Source organism: Lathyrus oleraceus, chromosome 7 (genome assembly GCF_024323335.1).
Source record: "Lathyrus oleraceus cultivar Zhongwan6 chromosome 7, CAAS_Psat_ZW6_1.0, whole genome shotgun sequence".
Taxonomy (NCBI): Eukaryota; Viridiplantae; Streptophyta; class Magnoliopsida; order Fabales; family Fabaceae; genus Lathyrus; species Lathyrus oleraceus.
This window is the reverse complement of record NC_066585.1, coordinates 222,725,978-222,744,946: the sequence shown is the minus strand read 5'-3', so window position 1 is coordinate 222,744,946 and position 18,969 is coordinate 222,725,978.

Sequence of the window (18,969 nt, the reverse complement as noted above, 5' to 3'; positions counted from 1 at the left end):
ACGATGTTTCCATGAATTTAAAGCAAGTATTTAAAATTGCTTTACATGCTCATATTCATTTATCTTCATCTCATGGCTTTGGAGACTGCTAAAAAGACTTTCAAGACTTAATGTGTTTAAGTATTTAGCCTCTTGAATAGCAGTAACTTTGGGTCTATATTTGGTAGGAAGACTCCTAAGAATCTTCTTGATATGATCCTAAGTAGTGTAGATCTTATTCAAGATCCTAAGTTTAGACACAATAACTTGAAATCTTGAGAACATAGTTTCAATGTTCTCATAATCTTTCATTCTGAATAACTCATATTGTTGAACCAGAAGATTTGCTTTAACTTCTTGGAATTTTTTATTACCTTCATAGGTGGCACATAAATAATTAAAGATAGTTTTGGTAGTAGACTTATCAATAATCTTTATGTACTCAAAATGAGGAAAGACATCAACAAGAATTCCTCTTACTCTATGATGTTTTATGTATATCTTTTTCTGAGCAGGAGTGAGAGATTTTCTGTCATAAACCATACCAACACCATTGACATGAATGTCAATGCCATCTTCCAAGATATCCCATAAATCATCATACAGACCAATGATGTGATTGTACATCTCACTATTCCACCATTTAAATTTAGTAAAATCTCCACTGAATGTTGGTGGTCTAGTAATATAGTTGTTTTGACCATATGTACTTTGCTTATTATTTCTATTCCCACGATGAGGACTAACATGACTAGTTACTTCAGAACTATCAGGCATGATGGAAGCTATATTTTTCTCAAGATCTTTTATGCATCCCTATTAAGTGTTATAGTACAAACCATGCTCTGATGCCAACTGAAGATGAGAAAAATACACAGGGGGGGGGGGGGGGGGGGGGGTAGGGGGAGGTTGAATTGTGTATATCAAAATATTTCACTTCTAAAAAATAGTTCAGAGTCTATACAAAGTTCAAAGTCTGATATCAAAGTTAGTAATAGCAGTGGAATAATAAAGTTCAAAAGCATGTAAATTAACATACATAAATTTATCCTGGTTCCTCTCCTCAACTGAGAGTAATCGAGTACCCTTGTTCAGCAATAAATTTTCATTATAATCAGACTGATTACAATTTGCTCAAGCACACTTGCAAGAGACTTCAACTTGCTCAATTACACCTGAAAGAGAATTCTGCTCAAGCACACATGCAAGAGACTTCTTCTCAATCACACATGAAAGAAACTTCACTGATCAAGCACACATGCAAGAGACTTACTTTGCTCATGCACACAAGTATAATACTTTCACTACTCATGTAACTTTTTCAAGAGAACTCCTATACTTAAAACAATCAGTTTAGTAGAAAAAATAACAACTATACTTTAATTCACAATCAGAAGTATAATAGTTGTACAAGAACCACAAAGGTTCTTAACTCTTAATATTTCTAAGATACTGTAGCGGTAAATTCATGATCATCAAGCTATGAATAATCTAGACATCAAATAACAAGAGTTGCCACCGTGCTTTTATTGTTTCCAAGGGAAAAGGGAAAAATTACGAACAAAACCCAAAAGTAAGAAGTTTTCAAATCAAAACTAATAAAATGTCATAGATTACAGGTAATGGGGTTGGTTACACAAAGGGAAGGTGTTAGCACCCAAAGTGTCCTAGGTACTCCTAGGGAGCCCTTTTTGTGTGCATATGTATTTGGTACAAAAATGATGTTTACAAACAAATAGAATGGGGGGATGAGAAAAGAATTCAATTAGTTATATTTTTGTGTTTGACAAGACCTTCGAACTTGTGCCTACGTACCAACATAAAAATGAAGGATCAAAACCTCGTAGTTCGTAATACAAATTTCAAAGTGGATGCATTGCTTTTATAAAAAATTAAGTTTGAAAGGCACAAAGGCCTGAAAATGGTTTGAATGAGTTAGTTCTTTTTGGCTTTTTTGAAAGTTTAAGTCAAGTATAGTTAAGTTTATTTACAAATTTGATTTAAGAAAAGAAGTTTGAAAATGCAATGGCCTAAGGCCAAAGTTTCTATCTTTTTGCAAGGTGGTCAAAGTTTAGAACAAAATAAGTTCAAGCAAAGAAGAAATTTTTTAAAAGGGAGGGAGAGATTTTTTTTTGAAATTAAAGAAGTGGGGAGAAGATTAAGAGACTAATCCTATGTACAAAATTAAAAGTTAAGGGTTGAAAAGATCTGACCAATGGGTAGCAATCCAATAGAAAAGAATGTCAATAGAAACCCAGAATTCCCTTGGACATTTTAGAATCAAGCAACACACAAATGCACAATTATATCAATCTTGAATAGAAAGGGCATCAAATAAAGATAGCCACATCCAAGCTTAGCCACTCCATGATCTTCTTCAAATTAGCCCATGTAATAGATGAATTCCACAAGTCACAGGTTCAAAATAACAGCTTCATAATGATCATGTTATAGATGAACTCAAATGGATCTTCAATGATGTATCAGATGAAGTTCCAAATTGCAAGCACTTGATTTCACAAAAATTGGAATTGGCCAAGTCCTTTAGCATAGGAATGTTGCCTAAATTCTAAGTCCAATTATCCAAGATCAAGCCAACAGTCCACACAAAAGTTTTTTAGGGTTTTTGTTATTATTATGTACATTAATGGTCAAAGACCACACAAACAAGCAAAGTATACACAAACAAGATATATCACACAATATGGTCCAAATGGACAAAGTGAAAATTGCATTAACATAAATAATTAGAATGATATGAATAATGGCAAATGAATAATGGCAAATGAATAAAGGCTAAAATTAAATGACATTAAAGTAAATGGCTTGAAATTAAAGGTTAGTTTTTAATGAGTTAAAAGTTAGTATTGTTTTGCTTTTGCTTTTCATTTTTAAGTCATTCTTTGGAGAACACTCAACCCACTTATCACAAGCATAGATCCTTGAGCCAAGACATCTTCCAAAGGAAGGAAAGAAAGGCCAAGTTTCTACATAGTACCATGAAAGAGGGGAGACTTACAATCTCACTAACTAGAATGATATGCCTTTTGTGTCACAAATTTAACACTATGTTAAGCAATCGTAATTGGACTTATGTAGAAGTTACAACTATTTGAGGCCGGGCAATAGAATTTTGGTGTTAATGCATGTTAGAGACATAGTATAATGGACTATGTTCATGAAACATACCACACACATAAAATAAATATGCAAAAGAGGTGGCCTAATCTCATCCATACTTATGTTGATTTGTCAATCAACTAGCCTTAGGACTTTGAGATATCATAGGCCAAATGAAATGGATGCATAAAGAAGGGGAATGAGATGAAGAGGGAGGGGAATGGATCAAAACTCAAATTGGTCAAATGAGGGCTTTTACCAAATTAATATCATCCATTCATTTTGGGAGATGGAATGTACATTCCATCAATCCCCTAAATCCAATGATATTAACTTGACAAAGTCAAATCAACCTTGACCAAAGCCCAACAACAAGAGTCAAACACAAACAAGTCATCACAATTGGTCAACACAATTAATTGGCATTTATTCCAATTAAAAGACTAAAATAATACATTTAAATTAAATATGGTTTGTCAAATTCCTAAAACCTCATAAAAACATAAAAGAAATGGCCATGAGATTTATCATAGGTCAAACAAGGTCAAATGACCTTGGGGAAAAAAATTCAGAATTTTTAAAGACTTAAAAGTATTTTTAAACAATTAAAAATAATAACAAAATCAATTAAATCATGAAAAATATTAATAATGATCTAAAAAATAATTTTAATTAAGAATATGAAAGAGGAAATTATTTGAAATTATTTGGTGAAACTCTCATATTTTTTGGATCAATATTAAAATTAATATGAATTAATGAAAATAAAAGGAATAAAACAAAAATCAGAAAATTTGAAAAAATGTGGACCACTTGATCTCCCTCATTAATTGAGGTGGCAGATCAAGTGGTCTAGAACGCGTGTTCCATGATGAACTGCAGTCAACGCGGCATAGGCATGGTAATCACAATGGATGCGTGAGATTAAAACATTTTGGAATGATCATGTGGCTCAGAACCTGTCCAGCACACCACCGGCGCTGGACCTTCGGTCACCTTCTCAGGCGAGGCTCACCGGACTGGTTCAATCATCACCATCACATAAATGAAAAAGGAGGACATGATCTGAAAGAAAAAATGACGTAGAGCACGAATCTGACCTCAATTTTAACTAACTCCACATATATAGAAAGATATGAGGAGTTAAATTTTGAGGTGTGTCAACTGAGTTGCTTCGATTTAACCTCTAAGCAACTCAATCTTCTTTCCTACATTGGTAGGACTTCAGACAACCAAAGATCCAAGAGAATTGAGTAAAATTGAGTGAGAATCGAAGAGATGAAGTTTTCTAAAAATTACCTTCAATACTATGTAGTTCTTGATGTTGCTTGCTCCAAACACGATCTGATCACACTTGAGAAGCTAGTAGGAAGTGATTAGAGAGGTTTCAAGGCTTTGGATCCTGGAGTTCTTGAATCTCCAACAGTTGAGATTCAGACTCAAATTTCAAATTGAAATTTCTGAGGTTTTCCTTTAGAATGAAAGGGTTTCAATGGGGGCAAAGCTAGCGCGCAAAGTGTGATTCAAATGAGCACAGAGGTCATGTATTTATAACATGAGTGAATGATATTTGCACACTTCAAAAACTGTCCAAAATTAGCAATGTTGATGGCATGAGTGCATGGGCATGTGCAGGCCCATGATGCAATGCAAAAAGGTCTAAAATGAATCCAAATGAAGTCTGAATGGAAGCTTGATTGGCAAGGCAAAGTGAACTGAAGTTTTGAAGCTTGATTCTTTCCAATTATGCAACCCTGTCAAAGCCATGCGCGGACCTAGCAAACCTCATCCAAAATGCATGAACTTGGGTTCTATGGAAAGCCTGGATCAAGGAGAACAAGTTTGATGTTCAACACTTTTTCATTTGGAGCTTGGAACATGGAGAATTTAGAGGTGGAAGTTTGGAAATTTCAACATGTTGAAATTTTTTCTAAGTGTTAAGCCATATATCTCAATATTCCACCTTACTTAACTTTTTATGTGAGCTTCAAACGAGAAGAGTGTAATCATAAAAGTTATAGCTCTTTCAAAGACCTTCAAAATGGTAACCAATTTCATGTCATTTGGATTTAGAATGATAGAGTTATGCATTTTTAAAGTTTGGAAAAATCACTTGTTCAATGGTATAGGTAAAAAATGACCTATAATATAACCTCATATCACATGCTCATAAAAGTTAAATCAGCTCTCACTCCAAACGTCAAAGTTGAAGTAGACATATTGAAATTGATTGTGCAACTTGGAAATATTTCATCTCATAAAAATTGAGCAAGTTATGGCCTTGGGAAGTTGACTTTCAAATTAGGGTTTAGACAAAATGACCTATAATGTTTCAACATGGAAAATTATTTTCCAAGCAAAACTAGCTCTATGTATCAACATGAAAGTTGTTTGGAATGTCATTTAGAGTAACTTTTCTCTTGTAATCATTTTCATATGGTGAAAATTGTAGGAGATAGGGTCTAGGGAGACCCAATTTTGATCAGATGAATTCATCTGGCCAACCACCATCAACCAACTTGCTAACCTTCAATTATTTTGACTTTCTTGGCTCATGGTAGATCATATATTCATAAGATGATGAGTTTTGAAGTTTCCTTTGATAAATTTGATCAATTGGTAAGATAGCTTGTTGGAGAAGTTACACATGATACCCAGTCAAACTAGGGGTTCCAAGGCAAATCACTTCCAAACTCTTGAAGAAAATTTGATCAATATAACATGTAGGAATCAATGGAACTCATATATGATGCTCATAACCATTCTTGGATCAATTCATGGTTGTGCTCTTTGTCATGAGGGTCTCAAACCCTAGATATGAACTTGGTAGTTCAATGAGGGTCATGTCCTACCTACAAAAGAGTTAGGAAATGGCAAAGATATATTTTTGTATTTTGGCTAGTAAATGATGATATACAAGTATGATACAATCACATAGTGCTTGGTGATCTCTCCCCAAACAAACCCAACACAAAAGGGGTAAGGAGGATGCCAAGGTATGATCCCAATGCCAATGCTTATGATGAAATTGCATGAGGGATCTTAGGTTCAAAATTGGGGTCTTACAGCTGCCCCTATTTAAGGACATTCTAACTGAGGAGGCGAAGGTTAAAATCTTCATGTCGACTCAGTAGAATGGGCTTAAATAACAACATATAGAAACAAATTTTGGTCCCTAAGAGACCTCACGATGCATATGATATGAATGTAAAAGTTAATGCTCTGTGGGGAAATATTGCCACAAAGGAAAAGAAATCAGAGAGACCAAAAATGCGTAGGAATATAATGTATTCGATAAGGAAAGCTCACTAGGGAGACATACACTCTGGAGGATAAAGGAGTTATGTGTAGGCCAGGCTACAACTTAAAACTGCTGGGGGACTCGAGGAATTCCATACAAAAATGGAAAAGACTCAGCCGGGGAAACAACATCATTTGCATGGGATACGAGTAAGTCAGGATAAAACTGAAGTACTTGAATCATGCAGGAAAAGAGATTTCACTAAGAAAATGCGCACTCAACTCAACCGGGGAAGAAATAAACTTCAACACAGGAGGAGCAGAAATCTATCATCTACTATCTGTTACTGGGTGAGGAGATAATAAAGATCTCACAGAGAGGACATCCGTCATCGGTTAGGATGAACATATCAAGGATGACTCGCTGGGAAAAGCCAGGAGGGAGTATTCATTACCGGTTACTGGGTAAGAATAACCTTGCCGGGGTAAACCGCAGAAAAATAGGATTTACAACTACCAGTTACTGGGCAGAAGATCAAAGGTGAGAATATTCGTCATCGGTTAAGATGAACATATCAAGGATAGACTCAACAGGGAAGAAGATCCGTCATCGGTTAAGATGAACATATCAAGGATAGACTTACCCGGAATTGTCAAGGAGGATACCCGTCATCGGTTAAGATGAACATATCAAGGATAAACCAACTGAACAAAAAGTAGGAATTACATCTATCGAATGTTGGATAGAAGACTATCAAAGAGAAAATCTGTCACCGGTTAGGTGAACATATCAAGGATAGACTCTGTGAGGGGAGAAAATAGGAATTATATCTATCAGTTACTGGATAGAATACCATCAAAGAGAAAATCCGTCACCGGTTAGGGTGAACATATCAAGGATTAGCTCTGCGAAGGGGACAAAAGCAGGATTTACAACTAACGGTTACTGGGTAGAAGACCGCAAGGAGAAGGAAACCCGTCATCAGCTAGGATGAACATATCAAGGATTAACTCTCTAGGGAACAAGAATAGGGATTACAACTACCTTTTTACTGGGTAGAATACCAAGGACGAGAATATCCGTCATCGGTTAAGATGAACATATCAAGGATAGACTCAGGCAGGGGAAAGAAAGATATCTGTCATCGGTTAGGATGAACATATCAAGGGTATACTTCCTGGGGAATCAGAAACAAATGAATCCACCGGGGATTCCACTGTTGGGAAAACTGGGATACTTTTGTCGGGTATTGGGCAAGAAGTAACAAACCGCGAACTAAGAAGAATATTACCATTTACTAGGTAATAAGCTCTTAGGAGACTCAAAGCATCTATTTAAGCATGATCTAGAATGAAACGGTCAACAAAGACTCAGCCCCATGAGGATATAACTCAAGGGGAGTGGTTCCATCCAGATAATCAACTAGGAAGGAAACTGAAGTAATAATCATCCACGAGGAAACAACTCAGTGGGGAAGAGGAGAAAGGTTAAAGTCTTTTTGCCTAAGGTGCTGACACTCTACACCTGAGGGAGGACAGACACCGAACTCGTATGGGGATAAAGTACCGCCATACAGAGAATGAGAATCTCAAATCGACAAATCAAACAAATATAATGGTGCCAATATGCAATTATGAAATTATATGAATGTATATGTATATATATGTATATGATGATTATGCTGACAAAACGATCACAAAGGATACAACGGTGTCGCAAAGAATTTGAATCATCGGTACAATCCTCGGTCAATCCACAAAAAGAGGGAGACAACTGCTGGAGAACAGAGAAATCAACAAACCAAAGGCTCAAATCTAGCCGAGGGAGGAGATCTGTTGGGGAGAGGCGAAGTTATAGAGTCTGCAAGGAATTTTAGGTCAACACCATATTAAATGGGAGACAACCATGCAGAAGATAAACACAAAACAGCTGCTCAGAAACTAGGAGGAAACTCTGACTGGGAGCGAGTCAGATGGCGACTGGTGGGGAAACCAATGTGATATACTAGGGAAAACATCTTACTCTACTAAAGATCAACCCTGCTGAAGAAACATGAACTCCATTGGGGAAATACAGAAACACTGCCGGGAAAATAACATGCCGCAAGATACTGAATCAACCAACTTAGCTGGGGAAAAGAATCAGAACTCTGCTAGGGAACAAACACTCCGCAGGGGAACCAGATCAACACAAACAACTAGGGATACCCGAAGGGTTAACTGCTTGGGGAACCTCTGATGCTTAGCACTTAAGGACTTGCTGCTCTTTGCAGTGTTGTTGATACTTCCTTTTAATTTGCTTTGAAAATTTCTTGTTTTTATATGTTTTAAGAAAACATATTTTGATTAAAAATTTTAAATTTCCAAAATGATCATAATAAAATTTAAACAATTGGCTGAAGTAAATAAGAGTAGAAACAATCGGACAAAAGCTCAACTTTATTTAATGGGATGGTAGTTTGTAAATGACAAGACTCCATAGATTTTTACAAAGTTGAAAATGGTAATTTACATGGAAAGGGTTACATTGAATACAAATGATCCTTAATCCTTCTACCAACTCTTGATATCCACTGTGCTCTTGACCGCTGCTGGGATGATGAATCGACGTTAACTCTTGTACTCAACTAAGGCCTTTTCGATACTAGACGACCAACAAACTGCAGTTACTTGCCATAATCCCTAATTTTTGCATAAGTTGCCCCAAGGTGGGGTACTCAACTTATCGGGATATTTTTTCTATTTTTATGTCTCTAATTTTGGCCTGGATCGCCCTTTCGGATTTTCAGTCCACCGAGACGCTCATTTTTGCCTAAGTCGCCCTTTCGGGTTTTCAACTTAGCGAGCTGTTATTTTCTTTTTAGGTGAAGTATTTCTTGACTGCATCTGTGTTTACAGGACGAGTGAACTCTTCACCATCCATAGTTGTAAGAATCAAAGCACCGCCTGAAAAGGCTCTCTTAACAACACATGGGCCTTCATAATTAGGAGTCCATTTTCCCCTGGAATCTGGTTTGAATGACAAGATCTTCTTGAGCACAAGGTCACCTTCTCTGAACACACGAGGTTTGACCTTCTTATCAAAAGCTTTCTTCATTCTCTGCTGATATAACTGACCTTGACACATGGCAGTCAATCTTTTCTCTTTGATCAAATTCAACTGGTCAAACCTAGTTTGACACCATTCAGCCTCAGTCAACTTGGCTTCCATGAGCACACGCAAAGAAGGAATCTCAACCTCTACGGGGAGCACTGCTTCCATACCATATACAAGAGAAAAAAGGGTTTCCCCTGTTGAAGTGCGAACGGATGTACGATACCCATGCAAAACAAATGGTAGCATCTCATGCCAATCCTTATACGTGACAACCATCTTCTGAATAATATTCTTAATGGTCTTATTTGCAGCTTCAACAACCCCATTCATCTTAGGTCTGTAAGGAGAAGAATTATGATGCGCAATCTTGAAATCTTTGCAAAGGGATTCCACCGTATTGTTATTCAAGTTCGATCCATTATCAGTAATGATTTTACTTGGCACACCATAACGACATATAATCTGATTCTTGATAAACCTCACAACAATTTGCTTGGTTACATTTGCATATGATGCCGCTTCAACCCATTTTGTGAAGTAGTCAATTGCCACCAGAATGAAACGATGTCCATTCGAAGCTTTGGGTTCAATCATCCCAATCATATCAATTCCCCACATGGAGAAGGGCCATGGGGAAGAAATAACATTCAATAGTGTCAGAGGAACATGAATCTTATCAACATATATTTGACACTTGCTACATTTCATCACAAACTTGCAACAGTCAGATTCCATTGTCAGCCAATAGTAACCTGCTCGCAACATATTCTTTGCAATTGCATGTCCATTGGAATGAGTACCAAAGGAACCTTCATGCACTTCAGTCATCAACAAGTCTGCTTCGTGTCTATCCACTCATTTGAGCAAAACCATGTCAAAGTTTCTCTTGTACAATATATCACCATTCAAGTAGAAATTACTGGCTAATCTTCTCAAAGTCTTCTTATCTTTAAAAGATGCCCCAGGAGGGTAAATCTGACTTTGGAGGAAACATTTGATATCGTAATACCACGGCTTCTCGTCTTTGATCTCTTCAACAGCAAACACATGAGCTGGCCTATCAAGACGCATCACAGATAAATTGGGAACTTCATTCCAATACTTCACTATAATCATCGATGCCAAAGTTGCAAGAGCATCTGCCATCCGATTTTCATCTCGAGGGATATGATGAAACTCAACCTTTGTAAAGAAAGTTGAAATCCTCCTCGCATAATCTCTATATGGTATTAAATCGGGTTGATTTGTCTCCCATTCACCTTTGATCTGATTCACAACCAAAGCGGAATCTCCAAAGACATATAAATACTTGATTCTGAGATTCATGAGCTCTTCAAACCCCATAATGCAAGCTTCATATTCTGCCATATTGTTTGTACACTTGAAAGTTAATCTAGCTGTAAATGGTAGATGCGTGCCTTGAGGAGTAATAATAACTGCCCCAATGCCATTACCATATTGATTAACAGCTCCATCAAATACCATGTCCTAACGGGAACCAGGTTCTGACCCTTCTTCAAGCAATGGTTCATCACAATCTTTCATTTTCAAGTACAAAATCTCTTCATCAAGAAAGTCATACTGCACTGACTGGTAATCTTCAATCGGTTGGTGAGCCAAATGGTCAGCCAAGATACTACCTTTGATCGCTTTCTGAGATCGATATTCGATAGCATACTCTGATAACAACATCTGCCAACGGGCAATCCTTCCAGTTAGAGCAGGCTTCTCAAATATATACTTAATTGGATCCATTTTGGATATCAACCAAATGGTATGATTTAACATATACTGACGCAGACGCTTAGCAACCTTAGCCAATGTGCAACAAGTCTTCTCAAGCATAGAATACCGAGTCTCACAGTCGGTGAACTTCTTACTGAGGTAGTAAATTATAAATTCTTTCTTTCCAGTCTCATCTTGCTGACCAAGAACACAACCCATACTATCTTCGAGCACAGTCAAATACATGATCAACGGTCTTCCTTCAACAGGTGGAGACAAAATTGGAGGCTTAAGCAAATATTCTTTGATACTGTCAAAAGCTTTCTGGAAGTCTTCGGTCCAATCACAAGACTGATCTTTCCGAAGAAGCTTGAATATAGGTGCACATGTGGCAATCATGTGGGAAATGAATCGGGAGATATAATTCAAGCGGCTAAGAAAACCTCTGACTTGCTTCTCAGTTTTGGGGGAAGGCATCTCTTGTATTGCTTTGACCTTGGCAGGATCAACTTCAATACCTTTCTCGCTGATAATAAAGCCCAACAACTTACCAGAACGAACACCAAAAGTACACTTATTGGGATTCAAGCGGAGTTTATATTTCCTCAAACGCTGGAATAGCTTCAACAAATGCTTAACATGTTCCTCTTCATCAATTGATTTAGCAATCATGTCATTGATATAAACTTCAATCTCTTTATGCATCATATCATGAAAAAGAGTGGTCATTGCTCTCTGGTATGTTGCACCAACATTCTTTAAACCGAAAGGCATCACTCTATAACAGAATGTTCCCCAAGCTGTAATGAATGTGGTCTTCTCCATATCTTCGGGTGCCATCTTGATCTGATTATATCCTGAAAATCCATCCATAAACGAAAAGACTTTGAATTTAGCAGTATTGTCTACCAACATATCAATGTGTGGTAGAGGGAAATCATCTTTCAGACTGGCTTTATTCAAATCTCTATAGTCGACACACATGCGGACTTTTCCATCTTTCTCTGGCACAAGCACAATATTGGCCACCTATTGCGGATACTCAGCAGTTACAAGGAAACCGGTGTCAATCTGTTTCTGCACTTCCTCTTTGATCTTCACAGCCATATCAGGATACGTTCTTCTCAACTTCTGCTTGACTGGCGGGCATTCTGGCTTCAACAGCAATTTATGCTCCACAATCTTAGAATCTAAACCAGGCATGTCTTGATAGGACCAAGGAAACACATCTGAATACTCTCGAAGAAGATCAATCAACCCTTTCTTGACATCTGGAAACAGTCGAGACCCAATCTTGACTTCTTTTACATCATCCTCGGAACCCAAGTTGACTAACTCAATCTTCTCTTCGAACGGCTGAATGGTCTTTTCATCTTGCTCAAGAAGACGAGATAATTCATCACTCACTACTACATCATTTTCCTCCTTGGCCTCAAACACAGGGAATTCAAAATTTGGAGAAGGAGAAGGATCATTGTATTCAATGGGGTTAGGAACCAACCTGCATAATGATTTGATATTTTGATTTTAGAGAAGTGGATTTGTGACCAAATATTATGAAGATGGACAATTATATTGTTTATTTATGTTTTTTGTGATTACCATTTTTAGAATAAAGCAAAAAGTAAAAACAAGACATCATAAATGTGGATGAATATAATTAATTTTATTAATGATCAAATTGAAAATGCCCAAACAATGTTCACTTCTCCCTTAGGCATAGGAGAAAGATTTTTAAAAACATATAAAAGCAATTACTTAGATCGATGCAAAATAACAGGAATATCAACAACAGTCCAATTGTTGCAAGCCTTTCCATGCGTCACAAAATTGGTGCAGTCTTCCTCTTTGTCATCCTCTAGCACAACAACTAAGTGTTGTTCATTGTGTAGCGGGGTATTCGCTACCATTAGAGATATTGACTAAATCTAAGGTAAACCATACAAGTCGAGTTGCCACCGCACTTCTATTTATCCAAAGGAATGGTTAGAAAGCGAACAAAAACCTAAGAGTTTTATCGAATAAAAAACTAGTAAAAATGTCAGAGATCGGGGTAAGGGGGTTGGTTATGCAATGGGAAGGTTTTAAGCACCCAAAACATTCTAGGTACTCCTAGGGAGCCCTTTTCACATTTGTTGTAAGGTTGGTATTTTGTGAAAATTTTGTTTGTGCAAACATGATTGAAGGGATGAGAAGAGAATATACAAGTTATTTACAATTTTGTGTTTGAATGGATAAACCCATTTCCTACGTACCATCTTGAAAAATATTAGGATCAAAACCTCGTAGTTCGTGGTAAAATTCTAAAAAAAAACAAGTTGGTGAATTGATTGGTCCAAAAGCCTTAAGGTCTTTTGTTATCCAAGAGAGAAAACTCAACCTAAAACCACAAATCCACCATGTGAGGATAACTTCAACATGCTAGTGAGGGGTTAACCCTATAATAAGCATGGAAGACTCATTATCCATCACTAAGGATATAGGTGAGTATTACATCTACCTCAAGGATAACTCAAACCTAATAGCTAAAGGTTATGAAAATTTTTGATTAAGAAAGTGGCCATTGAAACCACAAGAGTACTTGAATGAGTTATATTTACCAATGAAAAGTATTTACAAAATATGGTCAAAGTTGACTTAAAGATTCAATTCAAAATAAGTGTTATGAAAAGAAAGTTTGAAAATCAAAAGCATAAGGCTTAGGTTTCTAATGTTTGAAAAGAAGTGTTAAACGTTTGCACAAAAGTTTTGGCTTGGGTTAGAGTGGAGGGAAGAAGAAGAATGGCTAAAGTCCTAAACATACAAGAGATAAGGGATAAGAAACAAGACCACAAATGGGGTTCCTCTCTTGAGATCATATTGATGATCCAAGTAGCTCCCATCCTTTGGAATATGCAAGCAAACTAATTGTAAGCTCAAGCAATCAACATAATCAAACAAGCTCTTAGAAGATCCCCAATGTCTCTTGTATCTTTCACTTTGGATGAACATGGCAATGGTTCTTCAATTTGAGCTCTCATAGGATCCCCTAGCACAAAAGCACACACATAAAAAAGTTCTATGAAGTAAATCAAGAATGGACAAGAGTGGGTTTAGAGGTTTGGTTCTTCTAATCCATCTTCAATATTAAGGTCCTTTTACTCCAATTTGCATAGGGAATGTCCTAGAAAACTAAGTCCATTTGTCCATTTCTTTGCATTTGGTCCACAACAGTCAAAACAAAACACAAGCACAATAATATATACACAATTATATGCTCAAGTGAGCAAAAGGCAAATTGCATTAACATAAACATGTGCTCAAGTGAGCAAAGAGCAAAACAAATGAATAATATGTACAAGAATAGTAAATTTCATAAATGTAAAGAGCAAAAAGTAAATGTTAATAAGGCAAATTTAGCGCTATGTTAAGCAATCGTAATTGGACTTATGTAGAAGTCACAACTATCTGAGGCCGGTCAATAATAATGTAGGCAACAACACAAGTTAGAGGTCTTGATTAGTGAAGCAAACTCCAACAACTTGCCATGCCAAAAAGAAGATGAGAAATGATCTTGTATTGATTTAGGTTCTTTGCATGATTTAGGAAGCAACTTATCCTTAATGCAAAGCCATTCACTTGATCCATGATCAAGATGAATTAGATTTGAACCAAGGAAGATTAAACCTCCATGTATCAATGCTAACCACCAATCTTTAACTCATTGATCAAAAAGAAAAGAAGAAGAAGAAGAAGAAGATGAAGAATTAAAGTGCATTAATGGAAACTGTATGTAGTAATCAACAAGCATTGACCAAAGATAGAGAAGATCAAGGTCAAACAATAGAAAACAGAAGCAAAATGAAGATTAGAAGTCAAGAAACAAATAAAATATTTTTGGCATTTTTAATATTAAAATAAAACTTGAATTAAAATAATAAAGAAAGGTCAAACTTCAAATTTACTTCAAATCAACTTTGAAAACTCCAAGTAAATTATCACAAGTTCAACAAGGTCAAACAAGTTTGACAAAAAATTTCAGCATTTTTAAAAGTCAGAAACTATTTTAAATCAATTAAAAATGCATAAAAATAACCTAATTGAACTAAAATCTCAAATAAATCTCAAATCAATCAATAAATTGATGAGAATATTTTTCATAGATCCATCATCATTCAAAGAGGTTGGAAAAATATTTTTGTATTTTTTGAATATCAAAAACTATTTTAAATGAATTAAAAATAACCAAAAAAGAGAAAATTACTAAAAAATATCAAATGATAAAATAAATAATATTAAAAATCATTTTTAGAAAGTAGAAATTAAAAGGAGAAGAATGAAATTGGTCCCATAATTTTTGGACCAATAATGAGAGAGATATGAATTTTTAAAATGAAATAGAATTAAAAGAATTAAAAGAAATTAAAATCAGAAATTAGAAAATAGGAAAAAGCGTGAGCCATTGGATCTGAGCCCATTAATTGAGCTGGCAAATCATGAGGCCCTCAGCCCGTGCCCACCAAACACGTGAGTCAAACGAGTCACATGGAACATCAAAAAAAGTCATAACATTGGATGCATGAGATTCAATCTGGAAAAGGAGATGGACGCTCCTGTTTGAATCTGGAGACCAGACGGTGGCCAGCGCCACCGTCTTCTCCGGCCAAACTCCGGCCACACCAAAATTTGCAGAAGTTAAAAAGGCAACCAAAACGCACGATCCAGGCATCATTCGAGAGCTGGGGTGATGTACATCACCCCTGTACCACTCAATTCCATTATAGATCTCTATATTGAGAGAAATCAGAAGTGGAAATTTTGTGGTGTTCATATGAACTTCATGATTTTCAAAAATTGAAAGCATAGCAATGTTGTCTCTATGCAGAGGACTTCAGATCACACAACAACAATGAAAATAGATCACTATACAAGGTGATTCGAAGCAATTAACATTTGAAGTAAACCTTTGAATTCCAAGGCTTTGAGTCAAGATCTTTGGGTGCTTTTGCTTACAGTAGGCACTATGGATCAAGAAGAGAAGGTTTAGGAACTTTGAGATCTGAAGATTGATCAATGAAATCAAAATTCAGATCTGAAAAATTTGAAGAAAGAATGAAATAGTTCCTTTAGTGATGGATAGGATTTCAGTTGAGCAGCAATTGAGGCGCCATAAGGTTGCTAAAATGAGAGGCCAAGGCATTGTATTTATAGCTGAAGCAATGCTGAATGCATGGACAAAAGCTTGCATGAATGGAAAGGGCCTCCATGCATGGGCCTGTACAGGCGCATGGAGGGCCCAATTCCAACTGGAAATGAAAGCCAATGCATGATGCAAGTAAAATGTACATGCAGATTAGACTGTATTAGCTCATGTATGGCAATTGAAATGATTTTCACAAAATGCACTATCACATTCAAGTCTTCGAAAATGCCATGTAAAAAATAGGAACACCACCTCATGAGTAATGGTTGGAAAGCTTATTGCATAAGGAACGAATGTTATGTTGGTCAAAACTCCATTTGGGCCTTGGAAATTAATGAAAATTGAACTTGAAGTGTAGGGTGCAAAACATGCATAAGTGAAATTTTCAAAATTGGCCAAAGTTCAAGCCCTTCTATCTAAATGATGCAAGCTCCTAATGACAAAATTTTCAACATCAAAGTTGTAGATCTTTTCAATACAGTAAATTTGGACCTAAAGTTTGCATCATTTGTATTTTTTATGAAGAAGTTATGGGCACGTAAAGTTGGACTTTTTCACATTTCAATGCATTTCGTCCAAAGTGACCTATAATGTTTTGCATTATCACATGTATTTCTTTTGAGATTTTGAAATTTTTCTCAACATAACATTTGAAGTAGACATCTTAAGATTTCCAATTAATTTGATCTTAACTCAAAATCATGAAAAATGAAGGAGTTATGTCCTTGGGAAGTTGACCCAAAATTAGGGTTTCAGTCAAAATGACCTATAATGTCTTGGAATGGATGATGACCTTCCAAGATTCAAATAATTTTTTGATGAACATGAACGTTGTTCATATATTCTTTAAAAACATTTTTGCTCTTGGGGTCATCTCCATTTGACAAACACATAAATAGTTAGGTCTCAGTATATTTCAAAGTAGTCAGATGAATTGACTGATCAACTACTCAAGTCCAAAACTCATATCTTGATGAATTAATGATTGAGGGCACTCAAATAAGTTCAAATATGCATGAAATTATGAATTAAAGAAGTTCCCTTGATTTTATTAGACCATGGGTTGAGGTTGCTTCATGAGCAAGGCACAGTTGATGGACAGATGAATTAGGGTTTCCTTGGGAAACAAACTTCAAACCCTTTGATTTGCTTTGGTCAAAATGATGAATTGAGATACTTGGGAAGCATATTTGATGAATGAGATCTTTAGGAACCATAGCCATGCTTGCCTTCATCTTCTCTTAGCCATATCAATGCACACAGGGTCTCCTAGAAGCTTTAGACTTTGTGACTGCTCAAGCTACAAACAAGAAATGTTAGTGACTTACTTTTGTGCTTTTGGTTAGTAGATAAAAATGAGAAAAGCAATGATATACAACTCAAGCATACTTGGTGATCTCAAACCAACTCACAAGAGGTCCCATCCAAAGGCAAAGGGAACCAAGATGCTTATGATCCTTGAGGCTATGCAAATGCAATGCTATGATGCCATGAGGGATCTTAGGGTCAAAATTAGGGTCTTACAGATGCCCCTATTTAAGGTCATTCTAGCCGGAGAAGTGAAGGTTAAAATCTTCATTTCGACGAGGTAGAATGGACTTAAATAATAACAAAGAGACGAATTTTGGTCCCTAAGATACCTCATGATGCAAATGTATGTATGCAAAGGTTAATACTCTGTGGGGGATATGTGTCCACAAAGAGAAAAGAAATCGGGAGAAACTGACAATCCATATGAATAATACACTTGATGGGACAGAGACTCTGGGGACTAATGGGGATAAGAGAGGGAATAAAAATGAGTGAGCAGGTCACGACTTAAGACTTGCTGAGAGACAGGAGAAAAATTCCATGAAAACAAATCAATGGAAAGACTCGAGCTGACTCAAAGGTGCATGTATTGGGGAATATGCCAATACAACAAAATTATCCATAGAGGATACTTCGGACAAAATCCGGACTCAGATGAGGAATATCCACTAAGAGACTCACTGGGGAATGTCCAAAGCAGGACTCATCCGAGGAAACAACAAGGTGAGGTATTAGCGGTTACTAGGTAATAAGCTCAAGGAGACATGTGATCAAAACACCGGTATAAGGGTGAGAGAACATCACGCTCAGGGAGAATGAATATCTAAGACCGGTATGAGGGTGAGAGATATCAAACATCCAAAACATCTGAGGAAGACCTAAAAGGTATATTTCAACTCAGGAAAATCTGACTCCACAGGGGACAAAAAGTCATGATAGGGAGCAGAAAAGGAAGGAACACCAGGGATACCGATTACTGGGCATATAATAGGTGACCAACCAAGGCGTGAATTGGGGAATATTTCCAAGACACTCATCATCCAAAAGGAGGGCTAAAAAAGCAAACTCGATTACAGGATGGGCATTCGATTCCATAAGGAAATACAAATCTTACTCAACTGGGGAAGAACAAAGGCTTCGACTGGAGAGTGCATGAGATATATTATCTATTATCGTCAGAATGTAGATAACATACTCGCATGGAAGATTATCCACAACCGGTTACTGGGTTAATAAAGGATAAATCGACCGAACAAAAAGGGCATCGGGATACCAAATACTAGGTATAAAATGATGACCAAACAAAGGGAGAAAC